The 15,379-nt window shown below is 40.2% G+C and overlaps 1 pseudogene; it reads left to right on the forward strand.

The window, feature by feature from the left end:
* The first annotated feature begins 11,304 nt into the window (after positions 1–11,304).
* LOC128573710 (diphosphoinositol polyphosphate phosphohydrolase 2-like) lies at positions 11,305–13,615 on the forward strand (annotated as a pseudogene).
* The last annotated feature ends 1,764 nt before the right edge of the window (positions 13,616–15,379 follow it).

A 15,379-nucleotide genomic window follows, 5' to 3' on the forward strand; every position in this document is an offset into this window, starting at 1 on the left:
GATAACGGGACCCGCCGGGACGGCAGGCTGGCCCCCCGCGAAGCCCGGAACCGTCCCCGCGCGCCCGGTCAGCAGCAGCGGCAGCTGCGCCTCCCTCTAACCGCGCGAGTCCGACGGGTGACGGCGCCACAGGCTGCAGAGACCGCTGCGCGCCCCCGCCCCGCGCGCCCCGCCTCCTCCCACGGCCTCCACGCGCCCGCGCACTTGTGTAGTTACATTGGACTGAGATCCTCCTCTTAGTTCACAGCTGTTACTTTAGCTCACACCCAGAATCAGACACATTTGCAAAAGATTTTCATTGCTTAAGAATTTATGATGCAATTATTTCTCTTATATGTTGCAAGTTTCAGGTTGTCCACATCTGGACATTCCTGTTCATCAGGAGTTTGAGGTTGCCGTGAGCTATGAGGGATGATGCCATGACGCTCCAGTTGGGGCATCAGAGCCAGACTCAGTCTCAAAAAACAAACACAAAAACACATAAAAATATAACTTATTAAAATTTAAAACTAGCATTTTTTTTTTGAGACAGAGTCTCACTATGTTGCACTTGGTAGAGTGCCATGGCATCACAGCTCACAGCTCAAACTCTTGGGCTTAAGCGATTCTCTTGCCTCTGCCTCCCAAGAAGCTGGGAATACAGGCGCCCACCACAACGCCCAGCTATTTTTTTGTTGTAGTTGTCATTGTAGCACTTAAATAAAATTACGTTAATAATGATAAATAAAATATAATTTAGTGAAATAAAATGTATTATGTAACAATAAATATAACATGTAGATGACTTATTTTAAAATTTTAATATAGCTTATCAGATTTTTGAAATGTAAAACAGCTGTTACTGGTGGGTAGCTTGATGGTGATAAGAAATACAATTTTTAGAATTGAAACTAACAAGTAGTGGATGTGGAGAAAAGGGAACACTTTCACACTGTTGGTGAGACTGCAAACTATTACAGCCTCTTTGGAAAAAGTATAGAGAATCCTCAAAGAACTCAAAATAGTCCTTCCATTTGATCCTGCAATCCCATTACTAGGCATCTACCCCAAATAAAAATAATCATTTTATTGTAGGGACAATTTGTACTAGATTGTTTATCGCAGCTCAATTTACAATTGCCAAGATGTGGAAATAACCAAAGTGTCCATCGACCCAGGAGTGGTATATGTATACTATGGAATACTATTCAGCTATTAAAAGGTGGAGACTTTGCATCTTTTACATTAACCTTGATGGAGTTGAAATACGTTCTTCTTAGTAAAGTATCACAAGAATGGAAAAGCAAGTATCCAGTGTACTCAATTCCAATATGATGCAGTAGATGAACTAATACATACCCTCATAAGAGAAAAATTCAATTCAATTCAAGTTGGGGGGGAGGGGAGAGGAGAGGAGGGAGAGGATTGCTATGCTCCCATCTAATGGGCACAATGTAAGGGTATATGACACACCTCCTAGGGGTGAGACAATTACAACAGGGACCTTACCTGACAAACACAAACATTGTAACCTAATCGTTTAATCTAAACATATATATATATATATATAAACAAATCAATCAACAAAAGGAATTAATGAATAGTAAGCATAGCAGAAGCAAAGGCCCAGAACTGAGAAAACTCACAGTGTGTGGTTTGGCATTAGTGAGTGGATCAAGGAGGCTACAGCATATGGTGTTGAGGTCACACGGGGTCAAACTAGCGAGGGCCTTGAATCTCCTGTTAGTCTGAGCAGTTGCATTTCATACTGTGGTTAGTGGGAAGCTGTGATGTGTCTGAGCAGGGATCTGATTGTGAATCGTGTGGGAACGACTCTCACAATGACGTGGAGCAGCAACCAGGAGCAGGGGGAATCGCACCTAATAGCACAGAATATAGAACTTTTAAAATGCTTTCTATTATATTTTATCACTGTGAAATACAGTGTAAATGCAAGCTTAAAACACAGTAGGTATATATAGTGTAAAGAATGATAAACATCAGCTCTTAAACTTATAAAATACAATACTTTTTTGCAACTTATTAATACATTCCAAAGTGTTACGCTCTATTTTTAGTTTCACCTCTGTTTGACTTTGACCTAAGGACACCAGACTCTAATTTTTCTGTGATAGCTTTCCCCCGACTTAGCATGTTTGAGCTTCTCATCTATATTTGTGCCTATACTTTATCCATTTTCACTGCTATATAGTGTTCCATCTTTTGAATACACTAGTTCTACCTTTCTGTGATGTTTCTAGTTTTTTCTATTAAGAATAGTCCAGCCAAGAAATTCTCACATATGCTTGCTGGTGTTTGTGTAAAAGTTTCTCTACGGTAAATACCTAGAGTGAAATCACTGGGTCATTAGAAATGCCATTTTTAACTTACAAAACAATACTAAATTGATATCCAAAGTCATTAGCAAATTTTTGGTCACATCAGGAGTGTATGAGCATTTCTCTGGCTCCAATTCCTTATCAAAAATTAACAAATTTAAGAGGCCAGGGGTGGTGGCACCCATTCTAGCACTTGGGAGGCAGAGGTGGGTGGATTGCCTGAGGTCACAGGTTCCAGACCAGCCTGAGCCAGAATGAGACCTTGTCTCTAAAAATAGCTGGGCATTGTGGTGGGCACCTGTCATCCCAGCTACTTGGGAGGCTGAGACAAAAGAACAGCTTAAGCCCAGGAGTTTGAGGTTGCTGTGAGCGCTGACACCACAGCCCTCTACCAAAGGTGATAAAGTGAGACTCTGTCTCAAAAAAAAAATTTAACTGATGGGCAGTGCTTGTGGCTCAGTGAGTAGGGTGCCAGTCCCATATACTGATGGTGGTGGGTTCAAACCCAGCCCCGGCCAAACTGCAACAAAAAATAACCGGGCGTTGTGGCAGGCACCAGTAGTCCCAGCTACTTGTGAGGCTGAGGCAAGGGAATTGCCTAAGCCCAAGAGCTTGAGGTTGCCATGACCTGTGACACCACAGCACTCTACCAAGGGTAACAGAGTGAGACTCTGTCCCTCAAAAAACAAAAAAATTAACTGATTTAAAGAGACACAGTGTTTCATACCTGTAATCCTAGCACTCTGGGAGGCCAAGGTATGTGGATTGCTTGAGCTCAGGAGTTTGAGACCAACCTGAGCCAGAGCAAGACCCTTGTCTCTACTAAAAATAGAAAACCCAGCCAGGCATCGTAGTGAGTACCTGTAGTCGCTGGTACTTGGGAGGCTGAGGCAGGAGGATCATTTGAGCCCAGAAGTTTGAGGTTGCTGTGAGCTATGATGCCATGGCATTCAAATCCAGGGCGACTGAGTGAGACTCCATCTCAAAAAAAAAAAATTGTTTTTGGCAATCTGGTAGGTGTAAAGTAGCCTCTCCCTGGTTTTAGCTTGTGTTTATCTTATCACTAATATCACTAATGAGTTGGAGAATCTTTCCATATGTTTATGGGTCATCCGTGCTTCCCATCTTTGAAATATCTATTGTATATTTTCCCACTCTTCGGCTGTTTTGTGTTTTCCTTACTGATCTACCAGGATACCTCTGTCTTAAATCAGAGTTCCATGCATCTGTGGGCTTGTTAGACATGCATCTTTTGGTGAATTCATTTTTTACTTCTTTGAATATTTGTGTTTGGCAGGCTGAAAAACTATCTTCAGGGAAGATTTCGTCACAGGGATTTACAAGAGATTCTGGACATCAGTAGGTTATCGCTGAGGATTGGTATGCTACCAGAGGGAGCCCACAGTGACTCAAATCCAGCATAGTCCCCTTCAAGCATGCGCAGGGAAGGGGGTCCCAATTGACTTTCATGGTATTTTCCACTATTACGTACATCAAGGTCTCAGGGTTTTGAAACATTTTTGCAATAGGTCACATATTCCCTTGGGTATTTCATTATTTTAATTTCATTTTCCCATATCACTGAATATAATAACACACATCATAAAACAAAATAACTGGCCAGGCAGTTGGCTCACACCTGTAATCCTAGCAATCTGGGAGGCCACGGTGTGTGAATTGCTTGAGTTCAGGAGCTCAGCACCAGCCTGAGCAAGAGCTGACCCCATCTCTAGTAAAAATAGAAAAACTAGCTGGTTGTTGTGGCAGGTGCCTATAGTCCCAGCTACTTGGGAGGCTGAGGCAGGAGGATCTCTTGAACCCAGGAGTTTGAGGTTGCTGTGAGCTAGGCTGATGCCATCGCACTCTAGACTGGACAACAGAATGAGAATCTTTCTCAAAAAACAAAACAAAACAAAAAAACTAATCTTATGTTACTCCTATTCAGTGACCTACCTGATTCATTACAGCCCCAGCCACGGCACTCTTACCCCTTCCCTGTGTTTGGGAACCAACCTTGACAGTGAAAAGGTAAGTTTATCAGCTTTACTTCCTATGAGTTAAGCTTGGCCTATTCTAATCTCATCTGCCAGAACTAGCAATGGGCTTCTGCTACCTCATAAGCCCTCGCTGATAAGGGTTATATTTTGTTCTTTATTGTCTAGTTTCTGAAAACTAGTTCCTCTACAACCACATTCCTTCAAGTGAGCAAAGTTCTGTCCTGAAAGCCAGACAGTGATTACAGACTCTGTACCTTGCTCCTCAAGACACTAACACTAGGAATAAAGCAACTTTCTTAGCTCAGTTTTGGTTTGTTTGTTTGTTTTACTCACACTGCCTTCTGGGATGGGATAATCTTAGACTATGGACAGGCTGCAGGCCAAAATCCTTGGCTGCTTCTTTCTTTGTCCTGGCTACTAGGACCATATTTTATGTTCATTCTTTTTTTTTTGAGACAGAACTTCAAGCTGTTGCCCTGGGTAGAGTGCTGTGGCATCACAGCTCACAGCAACCTCAAGCTCTTGGGCTTAAGCGATTCTCTTGCCTCAGCCTCCCAAGTAGCTGGGACTACAGGTGCCTGCCACAATACCCAGCTATTTTTTGGTTGTAGTTGTCATTGTTGTTTGGCGGGCCCAGGCTGGCTTCCAACCCGACAGCTCTGGTGTATGTGGCTGGTGCCTTAGCCACTTGAGCTACAGGTGCCAAGCCACATTTTCATCTATTTATTGAATTAATGAGGCCCTGTGCCATGCACTTTGGAATATGGCAATATATGAGATCGAAAAAGTCTCCGCTATTAGGAGTTTATATTCCAGCAAGGGTTCAAGGCAAACAAGTTTTAACTGGATAAGTGCCTCAAAAGGGAAAGACCCAAAGGAAGCTGACATTATGGAAACCTAACCTCAGCTGGTTGACTTTTATTCTGGAACTTTTTACTGCTTTTGCATTACAGTCTAATTTTTTAGTTCAAGCCAACTCAAAATCTTTCAGTTGTAGCCAAAGATGCCTTTGTGCAGGTAATCACACAATGAAGTTCATGCTTTCTTTTTTCCATAAAGAATCTGATATGATGAGCAAGGCCTGGTGGTATACACCTGTGGTCCCAGCTATTGAGGAGGCTGAGGCAGGATTATCACTTGAGCCCAGTAAGATCAGCCTGGGAAATACAGCAAGTCCTCACCTCCACAAAAGAAAAAGGATCTGAAATGATGTGTCATTCAGATAGTCATTAGAGTTTCTGAGCTATGTTTTCACTAATTCAACTTGTGACTTAGCAAGTGGACCCTCAGCATTATAGAAGCAGATCTATAGGCCGAGCACAATGGTTCATGCTTGTCATCCTAGCCCCCTGGAATGCTGAGGCAGGTGGATTGCCTGAGCTCACAGGTTCCAGACCAGCCTGAGCCAGAGCAAGACCTGGTCTCTAAAAATAGCTGGGTATTGTGGCAGGTGCCTGTAGTCCCAGCTATTTGGGAGGCTGAGGCAAAAGAATCGCTTGAGCCCAGAATTCTGAAGTTGTCACAGCCCTCTACCAGAGGGGACAAAGTGAGACTCTGCCTCAAAAAAAAAAAAAAAAAAAAAAGAAGAAGAACCAGAAGAAGATCTAATACAAAAAGTAGAATATGAAGGTAATAATTAGCCCAAGTTCTAAGCCAGCCTACGATGAAGAAAAGCAAAGAAAGAGTATGGCTTGTCTGTAGGTAAGCCTGGGATGTGGGGAGCTAGAGAGGGCTCGAATGCAGAAATGAGGGCCCTGCATGGACAGAGCTTCCCCATCTATGAGAGAAGACAGAACTTAGATTTTTATGTTAAATTCTCAAAAAAAAATTTTTTTTTTGAGACAAGAGGCTCACTCTGTCACCCTGGGTAGAGTTCTGTGGTATCATTGCAGCTCGCAGCAACCTCAAACCCCTGGGTTTGGGCAATCCTCTTGTCTCAGCCTCCCCAGTAGCTGGGACTACATACAGGTATGCACCACCAAGCCACACTAGTTTTTCTGTTTTTAGTAGACAGTGGGATTTCAGTCTTGCTCAGGCTGGTCTCAAACTCCTGAGCTCAGGGAATCCATCTACTTCGGCCTCCCAGAGTGCTGGGATTACAGGTGTGAGCAACTGTGCCCAGACTGAAATTCTCATTTTTTTTTTTTTTGTTTTGTTTCTGAGACAGAGTCTCACTTTGTCACCCTTGGTAGAGTGCTGTGGTGTCATAGCTCACAACAACCTTAAACTCTTGGGCTTAAGTGATTCTCTTGCCTTGGCCTCCCAAGTAGCTGGGACTATAGGTGCCTGCTACTACACCCAGCTATTTTTTTATTAGAGACAAGGTCTCACTCTGGCTTAGGCTGGTCTCAAAACTGTGAGCTCAGGCAATCCACCTGCCTCGGGCTCCCAACTGCTAGGATTACAGGTGTGAGCCACCATGCCCAGCCTGACATTCTCAATTTTTAATGCCAAATAACTTAATTTTTAAAATTCTGCAAGCTGAAGACAGCACCCTTGCCTTCCTGAGATCTTTAATTCAGGCTCTGAATTTTATGGTGACGTTCTAAGTATGAACTCATCAACAACAGCTGAGCAGATCTTGTTTCTTCCCCTGTTTGACTTATCCCTCCCTTAAACTCCCCATTCACTTACTTCCAGTATCACCGAGTCACCTAGCTAAGGAAGAAGTTGGTCAAAGGGCTTTTTGTTCCTCTCTCTCCAGAGAGGTTTTCTTTACAGAAGGAAGGGGAGCAGGTAGGAGAGGCTAAGTCCAAGGTTTTTATTTTCTCTCTCTTCCCCTGAAGAGGAAAACTTTTCTTTTCTTTTTCTTTTTTTTTTTTTTTTTTGAGACAAAGTCTCACTCTGTCACTCTGAGTAGAGTGCTGGGGCATCATAGATCACAGCAACTTCAAACTCCTGGGCTCAAGTGATAATCCTACTTCAGCCTCCCGAGTAGCTGGGACTACAGGTACCCACCACAATGCCTAGTTATTGTTCTATTTCTAGAAGTGATGGGGTCTCACTCTTGCTCAGGCTGCTCTCAAGATCTCCTGAGCTCAAGCAGTCTACCTGCCTCAGCCTCCCAGAGTGTTGGGATTATAGGCGTGAGCCACTGCACCCACCCAGGACTGGAAACTTTAAACACCACTGTCGCAGAATTTGTCTCCTGTCTGTAGATTGTCTACTTAGAAGAGAGCAATTAATGAAGAGTTTCACCATTGGCAAATCTATCCTTCACTAATATTGCCACATTGCACAACTCCCTGCCAGTAGATAACACATATGGTGTGATATAACCACACAATAGAAGGAAACTGCTCCCCAGGTGACACCCACTGTCCTGACAGCAGTTTCCATATCACAGTGATGATGCTCTACCTTCAGGCAACCTAGTGTTCAAAATTAGGATGGTAAATTCTCCTGAGAAAATAATTCTGCTCTTCAGAGATTTTTGTTCACACACTAGTGAGGTAGCAACAATGGCAAATATGTGAGTATTTACTACAAAGTGAATTTAATATTTTTTGCAACCCTATATAAATCCAGACATGGTTAGGGCATGCTATTTTTCAAATCCTGTCTTCTCAACTTGACCATTATTACTAGTTTCATATCTCCTGTTGTTTCTTAAAAAAAAAAATATTCACATAAGACTATGAATTTGAGAAATTTTAGCAAAATTTGGTTTTCCTTAATGTGCTCTTTATCACAAGAAATCACTTTCCTCAACTTTCTTGCCCTGTAACTCATAGAGTATGGACCGGGCACGGTGGCCCATGCCTGTAATCCTAGCACTCTAGGAGGCTGAGGCAGGTGGATCGATTGAGCTCAGGAGTTTGAGACCAGCCTGAGCAAGAGCAAGACGCAATCTCTACTAAAAATAGAAAAACTAGCTGGCCATAGTGGCAGGCACCTGAAGTCCCGACATGCTCCTCCCATTGTTTCATCACCACTACAGATGGTGGCAGCTTCCTGCTGCCTTAACTCAGAGTTGCTTCACTGTGCACTTGGAACTTCTCAGCCTTGGCTGTTCCATCACCTATACACACAGGTGCATTAAATTCTCTCTCTCTCTTTTTTTTTTTTTTTTTGCAGTTTTTGGCCAGGGCTGGGTTTGAACCTGCCACCTCCAGCATTTGGGGCCAGCGCCCTACTCCTTTGAACCACAGGTGCCACCCCTTAAATTCTCTCTTTCAAACAGAGGTTTCTATGTTTCTGACTCAGCCTTCACTAATAGAAACACAATGGAGCTCTTCCCAAAACACTCTTCTAAGCTTTCAGGTCCGTGTCATAAATCCAGTGTTTTTGTAGTGTAGTAAAGGCTAAATGATGTCGTAAGTGAGTATTCCTCTGGATTGCCTAATCTCCTCCCCCATTTTAGTAACAGCATACAGGTTTTCCTTTGAGGAAGCATTCCTCCCTCAGTTGAGTACATCCTGATTTCCATTTTCCCATTCATTAAGGTAAAGATACCGACCTCTATAAAATGACTGTAATTTTTCTGGACCTAGAGAACTGGTTGCATTTTTTAGAAAGCTACTTCTTTTACTGTCGGCTTCTTTCTCAATAGGCTCAGATTTTCTCTTTAGACATACTTACCTTTAATTTCTTTGCTTGATTGCAAGATACAGGGTAGTATTATCATTTTAGCCACTCTAAAATGCAGTTACAGGTTATGCAATCTCTTTAAGAAAAGAATTACTTTGTATTTGGCTTGAAACATTTTCTTAAAGTTATATACCTGCATATAGTATAAAATTCAAGGGCTATAAACTGGCATATTATGAAAAACATTTTCATTCTCTCACCATTTTTTAGGTAATCATTGTGTGTGTTTTACACAAATAATGGCATATTATACATGCCATGTCTTGCTTTGTATTTAGAAAAATAGCAAGATAATATGCAATATCAATATAAAATGTGAACTAATCACCTAAGTTTACTTGCAATTACAGTGTGTTTTTAGGGATGTATTTATTGGGAAGATATTGTGCACCTCTCATGCTGTAAGCACTATGTTGGACAGGGTATGTGGTGCTTGTTCTGTGACTTGATGTATGTTGGTTATCTTTTCTCATTGGACTGGTTTGATATTATAGATACTCCAAATTTTCTTTCTTTAAAAGAAATAAACGATAAAATAACACTTGTCCTCTGATAATGAAGAAAGAGTATGTATAAAGATAACACAGGTGGGAAACAGCTTGGTGCTTTTGGACCATTAAATGTATTTCAGTGGGCCTACAGCGTAGGATGTAAGGGGCTGGTGATAGAGTTTGAGAGCTTTTGCATCTATTCTGTCTCATTCCTATGATTTTTCTCTAGGCCTGTGTTTCTCAACTATGGTGGGTTTACTAATGAAGTGATACAAATTTAGGTGGTATATAGACAAATGCTGTTTTAATAGCTGTGGGTATTTTTTAATTTTAAAACATTAAGGGGGTACAAATGTTTTTGTTACATGGAGTGCTTTTATAATACTAAAATCAGGTCTTTTTGTGTGTACCCATCACCTGATAGTGTTTATTGTGCCCATCAGGTATATTTTTGTCCCTCCTTTCCTCCCCTTACCCTCTGCTTGATTTCCCATGACTATTACTTCTCTCTGTTCATTTGTGTGCCCATTAGTTCAAACTTGTTAGAAAGTGTGTATGGTGTTTGTTACTTCACTCTTCAGATACTTTACTTAGGATAATAGTCTCCAATCTCTTCCAAATTCCTGTAAAAGGCATTAGTTCATCCTTTTTAAGGCTGAGTAGTACTCCATAGTATGAATATACCACATTTTAATAAGTCTTTCATGAATTGATGGGTTTGATTCCAGATCTTTGCAATTGCAAATTATGCCACAATAAATACTGAAGTGCAGGTGTCTTTTTGATAAAATTATTTCTTTTCCTTTGGGTAGATACCCAATTGTGAGATTGCTGGATTGAATGGTAGGTCTACATTTAGTTCTTTGAGAAATATCCATACGGTTTTCCATACGGGTTCTACTAATTTGCAGTCCGCCTGACAGTTTATAAGCATTTCTGCCTCTGCATATACTCTACCATCTATTGCTTTTGGACTTTCTAATAAAAGCCATTCTAATAGGAGTAAGGTGATAAGTCATTGTGGTTTTAATTTGCATTTCCATGATGATTAGTGATGTTGAGCATTTTTCATATATTTGTTGGCTATTTGTCTATCTTCTGAAAATCTACTATGCATGTCTTTTGTTCCCTTTTTAATGCTTTAATGCTTGCTTTTTTCATCCTGATTTGTTTGAGTTCTTTGTACATTCTAGATATTAGCTCTTTATCAGGTGTATAATTTGTGAATATTTTCTCATATTCTGTAGGTTGTTTATTTGTTTTTATTTCTTAGCTGTGCAGAAGCCTTTTAATATAATCAAGTGCCATTTATTTATTTTTGTTGTTGTTGTAATTGCCATTGGGGTCTTAGTCATAAATTCTTTGCCTAGGCAAAGAGTTTTCCCTGCCTCTAAATCTTAAGTAGATTAATAACCACAAAAATAACTGAAAAATGTAATGAACCCTTTGTTAGGTAAAGTACACAGTTATTATTTAATAGAAAAAAAAAAGAGAGAGGAAGAAGAATGTAGTGAAAAAATCATGAAATTAAAATATCACCTCAGTCGCGGCGGTGCTGCTCAGCCGCTGGGGTCTTCGCAACTGTCTGGCGCGGCGCGAGCCTCAACTGTCGCTCTTTCCCTGGCGGCAGCGGCCGCAGGGAGCGGAGTCTAGCGTGAGGCGGACTCCATGGAGAACGGCGGGCGCCCGGGCAGAGGCGGCATTTCCATCTCAGTTCCCCGGCTCCAGTGACCGACGCTCGCGTCCCGCACCGCGTCCGAGCAGCCGCTGTTTCCGGGACTGACTGACCGACCGGCCTCGCTGCGTCCCCCACGCCGCTGCCTCGCAGACCAGCGCGCTTGGCGCCTCAGCGCCGAGACTTCCCCTCGCCCCACTCCTCGGCGGGGTGGCGGCGGCGGTCGGAGCAGCAAGAGCCCGCCTCTAGGATGAAGTTCAAGCCCAACCAGACGCGGACCTATGACCGCGAGGGCTTCAAGAAGCGGGCAGCGTGCCTGTGCTTCGGAGCGAGCAGGAGGATGAGGTGCTGTTAGTGAGCAGCAGTCGGTATCCAGACCAGTGGATTGTCCCAGGAGGAGGAATGGAGCCCGAGGAGGAGCCCGGCGGTGCTGCCGTGAGGGAAGTTTATGAGGAGGCTGGAGTTAAAGGAAAATTAGGCAGACTCCTGGGCATATTTGAGAACCAAGACCGAAAGCACAGAACATACGTTTATGTTCTTACAGTCACTGAAATATTAGAAGATTGGGAAGATTCTGTTAATATTGGAAGGAAGAGAGAGTGGTTCAAAGTAGAAGATGCAATCAAAGTTCTCCAGTGTCATAAACCTGTACATGCGGAGTATCTGGAAAAGCTAAAGCTGGGTTGTTCCCCAACCAATGGGAATTCCATGGTCCTTTCTTTTCCAGATAACAATGCCCTGTTTGTAACCGCTGCACAGACCTCTGGGTTGCCATCTAGTATAAGATAGAAAGAATTGGGAAGACCTCTCCCTCCGTGGGCAGTGTCATGAGGGGAGGCTTCTTTGTATTCTTTGGTGAACATCTGAATGATGCTTGCAAACTGTCTGAATTTGCCATGCAAGGTTTTCAAACAATTCGCATGTTTTTCAGATGCTTTCAAATCTTCTTTTAAAAAAAAAAAGTAGTGTAAAATATTTTAATAAGCCCAAGCCATGTGGAATTTCTTTTAGATGCCTTAACTGTGCCCCACCCCCCATGTTATTTTGGTTTTGTTCACAGCATTTTGATAATTTTTTGTCCATTTAACATCAGGATGGCTTATTTTGTTGTATCAAATTATTTTAGGGTTTGTTTTCTCCCCAAATTTTCTCATTCACAGCATTAACATACTCAATAAATCCTTCTGTGGTGGGAATTCATGAAAAATACTCTTGATATTAAAGGAATCTATCCATCCCCAAAATTGATTTATAGGTTCACAATTTTAATTTATAAATTGCAGATTCAGGCTCTTTATGTATGATCCAATAACTATTTTGACAAAAGATTTAATTTGCTTTTTTCAAGGGATTCATTAACTCGTTTGTCTGAATTTTCAGAAGTAGTATTATGTCACTATATTTGACAATGGCTACTGCCCTTAACTCAATAGAGTTGGTAAATTTGGGGGAAATATTAGTAAAATGCATGTAGTAAAATACACTTTACCATGAAAATTACATTCATAAAATTTGATTTATCATGCTAAGTTCCTAGGTCCCATTAACTATACTATCTCAACACAGAATAACTCAGAACTATATTTCCCTCAATGTAAATTGCTCTTACAACATATTTGCAGTTTTTTAAATCTAGTGTGACACCTCTTCAGTTACACTTTTATATTTACCAGTAACCACAGGAGTAGAATCTAACCTTACATGCCAGTCAGTCATGACTGCTACACAGTTAGGCGAAATGACCTTCTTGCTGTTCAGCTGTTACAGACTTAAGATTGTTAGGACATCTTTGATTGTCTCATCTCTCTTAGGTTGTCAATCGGTACTATTTATCACAGAGCTAATTTGGGGGCATTGGAACATAACCTGATCTGGGAATTACTTTGTCTTATACCTGTCTTTATACTCACCTAAAAATCAAGAATCCCATCTAAAACACATAGGTACCTTGTCTGAAATTTCTGCACTTCCCCATCCAGGTCAGGGTGAAGTGGGAGGAAAAACCCTTGACAAAGAGGTGAAGTGGGGGAGAGTGAAGGATCATTTTGTAGCCTTTAGCCTTTTGTAAATAATTATCACTAGTGACTATAAAGTAAATAAGTATAATTAAAACATTTGTTCTATCAATTGTTAATCTTTCAAAATAAAATTGCTGCTAAAAATACAGTGCTGTTACACCTAAGGAAAATTGGTGCCATTTTGAAAATGAGATCTTGTGCCATAAATGCAACTGAGCTAAATAAAAATTGTTCCCAAATGAATGCTGTCCAAGAAATGAGTAAAATAGAAAAACTTTCAACCAATGACATTTCATTCTAAATTATGTAGTGTGATCAAACATAATCATCCAGAATTTTTATATTTTTCTTGTACAGAGATTATATATTCTGGGTGTTTTCTAAAAAGGAAATATTTCCAGTCCTATAAATTGACACTTTCTATATTTAATGGACTAAGATTTTTCTGTCAATAATCTCTGAAATTTCTTTAAATTATATGTTTAACACAGCAGAGAAACTGGATTGTTTTTGTATATAGATTTCTTCCACCTGAAATGGTGTCACAAGTACTGGGGGGAGGGGTTATCTTGTACATGATATTCTTAGAAGTAATAATGCATGAACTTATTTTTATAAAATCTTGAACTATGTATTTGACATGTAAAATATGTACAGTATTAATGTCAACCATCTCTTAAAAATTAGCCTATAAATATTGTTGTATAATTTTCTTTGGTCAGAATTTGGACTGAGTAGTGCCACTGGGTCAAGTTTTAATTCAGTTCCATTTAGCAAACAAACTATCTTTAGTCTATGCAACTAGCAAAAATTTGTATAATGCCAACAGAAAACAGTTTTCACACTTTATTCTTCTGGAACCCAGTCTAGCAAAATCAGAGGGGAGGCCCTAACTAGATTACTGTAAAGAGATAAAGCCAATAATATCAGGCTTAATATTTGAATGTACTAAAGATAACAAATAGCGTCTACTATCTCAACCCTCCAAATTTTGCAGAGTGTTGGGATTGTCATGTGTGATTTTTTTATTTTTTTGGTGAGGTAGTTGAATAAAATTGGACAGCTAAATATTTCCGTTCCATGTGCCTCCTAAATAAAAAAGAAAATAAGCAGTTATTGTGGATTGACTTGCAGACAAAGTAGAAATTGTCTTGCATGGTTTTTCTTGTAAACAGATGACATTTTCCAACCAGGCACATGGCATCCAATTTTGTCAATAACACAATTGTATAAAGCAGCAGAACCTAAGGAGAAAAATGATTGTTGTACACACTGAATTTCTTTGCATGGTCTCATTTGACATAATTGGTGTAAGAATCTTAACTTTTTTTTATATTTGGAAATATCAAATAAAAAATGAAATAAAAAAATAATAATAAAATATCACCTCAGAGAATATTCACTTAATGCCAAAAAGAGCAATAAAGGAATAATAAAGGTACAAAAGAGAAATGAGATATATAGAAAAAATAAAGTAGATTAAATAATCCAATCAAAAGTCAGAAAGTATTTGACTGAGTAACAAAAGAGATTGAACACATTATTTTTAGGAAACAGAGTATACTTTTAAAGATACATGTAGCTTGAAACAAAAAGTTGAAAATGATATATCATGCAAATCACAACCACAAGAAAGCTAGACTAGCTAGAGTAATGATACAAAACAGACAATAAAAGAAAAAGTTATGCAGACATAGGGAGGTTTTATAATAATATAACTAATGTTATTAGATCTGAAAGGGGAGAAAAACTGCAACACAATAATAATGGGGAACTTAAACACCCACTTTCAGCAGTGGACAAATTATTCAGACAGAAAATCAACAAAGAAACATCTGAATTAAACTGCACAGTAGTCCAAATAGACCTACCTGAAATTTACAAAACACTCTGCTGCAGAATAATCATTCTTCTCATTAGCATATTGAACATTCTCTGGGATTGATGGTATTTAGGCCACAAAACAAGTCTTAACAAATTCAACAAAACAAAATAAAAAAAAACCTTTTATTTTATTCAAAATAAAAACCTCATACCAAGCATCTGTCTTACCACAATGAAACAAACCTAGGAATCAATAATAAAAGAAACTTTGGTAACTATAAAAATACATAGAAATTAAACAACATGATCCTGAATGACAAATTGGTCAATGCACAAATTAAGAAGAAGAAGAATGGGCGGCACCTGTGGCTCAGTTGGTAAGGCGCCAGCCCCATATACCGAGGGTGACGAGTTCAAACCCGGCCCCAGCTGAACTGCAACCAAAAAATAGCTGGGCATTGTGGCA

This window comes from Nycticebus coucang, chromosome 21, assembly GCF_027406575.1.
Source record: "Nycticebus coucang isolate mNycCou1 chromosome 21, mNycCou1.pri, whole genome shotgun sequence".
Classification (NCBI taxonomy): domain Eukaryota; kingdom Metazoa; phylum Chordata; class Mammalia; order Primates; family Lorisidae; genus Nycticebus; species Nycticebus coucang.